The following is a 5,638-nucleotide window of genomic DNA, read 5'->3' as shown; positions in this document are numbered from 1 at the left end:
CTTTCTTCCCACCTCCCTCCCTTCCTCCCTTCTTTCTGGGAGGAAAGGAGGCCAGGAAGCCCTGTGTCACCTCCCATGCCCATCACCCCCTCCCACCTCCTAGGGAACCACTAGGCTGAGTGTGGAATTCATCATCCCTGCGTCTCCATAAACAACACATAGAACTTTGTAGTTTAAAAAAGCCTCCTGTGCTTGGTTTCATTTCGTCTGACTCCTTCTGCAACTGTCTTTTTGGCCCAACACCCTTGGTTCCTGTTGCCACATGTAGCCCAGGCCCATCCGTTCAGTGATTCACGGCTCGAACCTCCAGTGCGTGAACCCTAGGGGTCCTGTCCCTCCAATTCGTTCCCTACGCCCTTCACTAGAGGGCAAGCTCCACAGGAGCGGCATCGCCTTAGGCACCAGCACAGCCCGCCCAGTGCGCAGCCAGTCGCAGCTGGAAACCTGGCTAACTAGGCCCAGGAATTCATCAGCCTGGAGAGTACTCCACTGTGTAAGGGAACGCGGCTGTTCTGTTCCTGCCTCACGCCTTAGGCACCAGCACAGCCCGCCCAGTGCGCAGCCGCAGCTGGAAACCTGGCTAACTCGGCCCAGGAATTCATCAGCCTGGAGAGTACTCCACTGCGTAAGGGAACGCGGCTGTTCTGCTCCTGCCTCGGGGGTGGCCTCTGCCTTTAGTCCAGTATTTCCATCTTTAAAATGTATATAATATTTTTATTGATTTCAGAAAGGAAGGGAGATGGAGAGAGAGATAGAAACATCAACGATGAGAGAGAATCATTGATTGGCTGCCTCCTGCACGCCCCACACTAGGGATCAAGCCCGCAGCTCGGGCATGTGCCCTGACTGGGAATCGAACTGTGACCTCCTGGTTCATAGGTCTCCGCTCAACCACTGAGCCACACCAGCCAGGCCCGTATCTCCACCTTTCACAAGTGCCTGTGCAGTAATGTTCTTCTCCCTGTCTCCCTGAGCACAGGGAGGAAAGAGTCTCTGTGTGCCCAGGGGCGCGGGGCTGGGAATGGGCAGGCGGTTCAGCTTCCACCTTGCTAAGCATCACCACCGCTTTCCCAAGTGGTGATGCCAAGACTTGTCCCCATGTTTCTTACATATTTTATATGAAATATGTCCTATAATTGCAAATAGATTACACATATTTTATTTATATTATATATAATATGTTATATACATTTATTATACAATCTATACAGATAACACAATTAAAAAGCACAGCTGTATAGTTCTGGCACTTATCTGAATATTATAAAATAAAACATGACTAAAAAATATATTGTTATTGATTCCAGAGAGGAAAGGAGATGGAGAGAGAGAGATAGAAACATCAATGATGAGAGAGAATCCTTGATCAGCTGCCTCCTGCATGCCTCCTGCTGGGGATTGAGCCTGCAACCTGGGCATGTGCCCTGGACCAGAATCAAACCCAGAACCCTTCAGTCTGCAGACCAATGCTCTACCCACTGAGCAACACCAGCTAGGGCTCAAATCCTTGTAGAATTTTTCCATGTATAATCCATGTACGTAATAGGAATCTTTCTCTTTTGTCACTTGGAGACTTTCCAACTTCTTCTTTGTGACAACCGTTAGCATTTCGTTGCCTCGATGCACCACAATCTTAAAAATCCGTCCCCTGTTGGTGGCGGTTAGGTTAGGCCCTAAAATATAATGTATTAAGCACATTTGTGTGTTCTGTAGTTCTGGGTGTGTGTGTGTGTGTGTGTGTGTGTGTGGCTACATATAATTTATTGGGTGGATGGACCATAATTAACTAGTCACATGTATTTTTAAAATAACAGCATAGTATACATCTTTTCTTTTTCTTAGGAAAAATTCCCCAGGAGCTGGGATTTTGGTCAGCAAATTAATACTAGTATTTGTTGTGTCTCTTATGTATTGCCAGGAGGATTACTACCATTTAGACTAACCCTCCTCCCGGAAACGGCTCTATTTAAGTATTGTGGGCATGGGTTTTGCTGACTCGACTCTGAGGGGCCACACGGGCACGGATGGTGTTTATTACCCTCTGAGTCCCTGGGCCTGGCACATAGTAAGTGCACAGTAAATGCTCCTTAGGCAAGCAAGGCTCCTGGGAGGAGAGGCACTGACCGGATAGGAGTCAGTGGCAATGACCAGGCCACCACCCAGGCTACTTCCACCTCAGCATCCTTTTTGCTTTAATATCCACATGTTTTTGTTGGTTTTTTAAAAAATATGTTTTTATTGATTTCAGAGAGGAAGGGAGAGGGAGAGAGAGAGATAGAAACATCAGTGATGAGAGAGACTCATGGATCAGCTGCCTCCTGCACGCCCCACACTAGGGATCCAGCCGGAAACCCGGGCATGTGCCTTGACCGGGAATCGAATTGTGACCTCCTCGTTCATAGATCAACGCTCAACCACTGAGCCACGCCGGCCGGGCCCACATGTTGTTTTGACTTAAAACCCCCACACAATTGAAACCCATAAAGGTTACTTTCTGAAGGCCCGTCCGTCTGGGACCGCCCACCCCGAGCCACCTGGTGGATGCGCTACAAGCGCAGATTCCTGGCCCCACCTGCTCCACAACCGACCGCTGACTCAGGACCTTGGGGCCGGGCTGCCAGGCGTGCAGCTTTCTTGTTTTATTCCCCCGAAGGTGAAGCAGAGAAAAAACAAGATGCAGAGATTGGACAGAGACGAATGGGTTGGTTGGCAGGGGAGCAGGGGGGCTCCCCAAGGACCTCCTGCCTCGAGGGCATCCGGGGCGCTGGGGAGCGGCACCTGGCCCAGCTGGGTGTGTCTGGGCCCCAGGAATCCGCCTCCGGGAGGGTCTCTGGGCCAGGTGCCGCCTCGCAGCTGTCAGCACTGCCCGGCTGACTCACGCAGGGAGGGGCTTACCGGCAAGGGCCCCAGGGGCACAGTGAGGAACCTCGGTTGGAGTTTCGCTTTTATTTTCACTCACAGCTCGGCCTCTGGCTGTGTGACCCCGACTCCCCCGTAAGCCTGTCTGTTAAGGGGAGCCCGGCTTCAGAACTGCCAGGCCCCCAGCCCCCAGGATCTGAGACCACCTGCCCTCCCTCCAGGCCCCTTCGCAGCTCGGCTGGGACGCACACTGGCTGTGGGAGTCACCTCCATGGTGGACCCCGGGCAGTCCAGGCCCCAAGGCTCCCAGGACCCGGGAGGTGCAGCGGGGCTCCCTCTGTGGGTGGGGTGCTGGGTCCTGCGGGGGAGACTGAGAAACTTGCTGGGCCCAAGGGCTGTTTCCTCTCGAAAGCAGAGAAAAATGCACTTTCTTTGGTTTCAGTTGTTGGCAAAATTCTTATTGGCCCAAGAAGCTGAGAGCATGTCCGGGTGTCTCTTTTTTAATAAAAATAGAAAAAGCAAGAGCAGCGACACGCAGCCTTGACCCTCCACGCTGCCCTGGAGGAGGCGGGCTGGAGCCCCCCCCCCCCACCACCACCACGCGCTGCTGCTACGAGCCCCCAGGACCCTCTGGAGGTGGAGGGCCGAGGGGCCGGGCCAGGCTCTGGCATACACACAGGGAGGGATTGCCCTGTGTGGAGCCCCTAATGCAGCGGTTCTCAACCTGTGGGTCGAGACCCCTTCGGGGGTCGAACGACCCTTTCACAGGGGTCGCCTAAGACCATCGGAAAACACATATATAATTACATATTGTTTTTGTGATTAATCACTATGCTTTAATTATGTTCAATTTGTCACAATGAAATTGGGGATCACCACCACATGAGAAACTGCATTAAAGGGTCGCGGCATTAGGAAGGTTGAGAACCACCACCCTAACGTATACCAGGTCTGGGTCTTCCACTTTATTATTTAAAATAGTCACCAAAGCAAGATGTGCACGTAGTCAGACATTCCACGGGAGGGCCTCTTCTCCAACATTCCAGGTTAGCCCTAGCAGGTGTGGCGCAGTGGATAGCACGTCGGCCTGTGGACTGAAGAGCCCCAGGTTCGATTCCAGTCAAGGGCACATGCTCAGGTTGTGGGCTTGATTAGGGTGTGCAGGAGGCAGCCAATCAATGATTCTCTCTCATCATTGATGTTTTTCGCTCCCTCTCCCTTTCTCTCTGAAATAAATAAATAAATAAATAACAAACAAACAAACACGTTCTGGGTTGTCTGTTCGCTGTTCACCTTGCAGTAGCCCCCACATTTCACCGCCCAGCACACTGGGGCTCAGAGAGGCCATGCGGCATCGAACCCTGGGCCAGAGAGCCCAGGTCCACATCCATGACTCCAGAGGCTGCCGAAACGCTCGGCGTGGCCTGAACAACTGCTACCCGGGAAACACCCACGGCCGCCTCACACACTGAGCCTCTTGGCGTGGCTTCTGAAGCTTTGGGGGGCGGAGGGGGGGTGGTGATTCTGAAAGTCCCATCGCCTTGGAGGCATGTCCACCTTCAAAGAGTGGAAGGAGTGGGGAACCAGAGAAGGGAGAACGGCTTTGCAAACCATGTATCTGAGAAGGACCCGAATCTAGAACAGCGGTTCTCAACCTTCCTAATGCCGCGACCCTTTAATACAGTTCCTCATGTCGTGGTGACCCCCAACCATGAAATTATTTTCGTTGCTACTTCATCACTGTAATTTTGCTACTGTTATGAATCGTCGTGTAAATATCTGATACGCAGGATGCATTTTCATTGTGACACATTGAACATAATTACAGCATAGTGATTGATCACAAAAACAATATGTAATTATATCTGTGTTTTCCGATGGTCTTAGGCGCCCCCTGTGAAAGGGTCGTTTGACTCCCAAAGGGGTCGCGACCCACAGGTTGAGAACCGCTGATCTAGAACATAGAACGAACTGCTCCAACTCGATAGCAGAATTTCAAAACGGTCCCAGTTTCTGCTGGCGGCGTCTCCAAAGAAGGTGCACAGATGGCCAGGGAGCACATGAAAGATGCTCAGCATCACCGGTCGCCAGGGAGATGGACCTCAACACGAGGAGCGGCCGCTGACACATTCACACCGGGAGCAACAGGCGTCCGGAAACGCGCGGTGTCAGGGGTGAGCAGCGCACGAATTTGCACAACCGCTGGTGGCCAGCGCCCAGAGAAGGAAAGAGAGCAGTATCTGCCCCCTGCACATCCCTCTCCCCAGCAGCCCCTTCAAGCCCCCCTTTGGGTAAACACGACGCTGCCCCGTAACCATAGCGATCCCCTAATTTTGTACAGTACGGAGAATCCAAGGTGAATTATTTCCAGTCTGGCTCTGGCGCCGACATGGTGTGGGACAGTCGTCCGTGCGGCGGTGGGTGGTGGTACCGTGTGCGTTCTGGTTACTGTGGACACGGTGAGAAGAAAGTCCGATTTGCTCAGCCATCCTACTGTCGATGGGCACTCGGGCTGTTCACAGGTTTCTGCTCTCCCAGGTGGTCCTGCTGTGACACGGACGCGCCGGCACATCCCGGCCTGGGCGGCACAGGCTCTCAGGTAAGTTCACTCGATGCGGCTCCTAGTCGCTGCCTCTCTCCCTGCCCTCAGCTTCCTTTCTCCTTCCTCGCCAGCTGGTCACCAACCTGGCACCTTCCACTTTGGCGTGACCCCCAAAGTGGGCACGTGGACCCCAGGCCACCGGCACGAGTCTGGAGGGCAAGCGGACAGCCTGCGTGC

Source organism: Myotis brandtii, unplaced genomic scaffold (genome assembly GCF_000412655.1).
Source record: "Myotis brandtii unplaced genomic scaffold, ASM41265v1 scaffold390, whole genome shotgun sequence".
In the NCBI taxonomy this organism is placed as follows: Eukaryota; Metazoa; Chordata; class Mammalia; order Chiroptera; family Vespertilionidae; genus Myotis; species Myotis brandtii.
Note: the sequence above shows the minus strand (reverse complement) of the source record.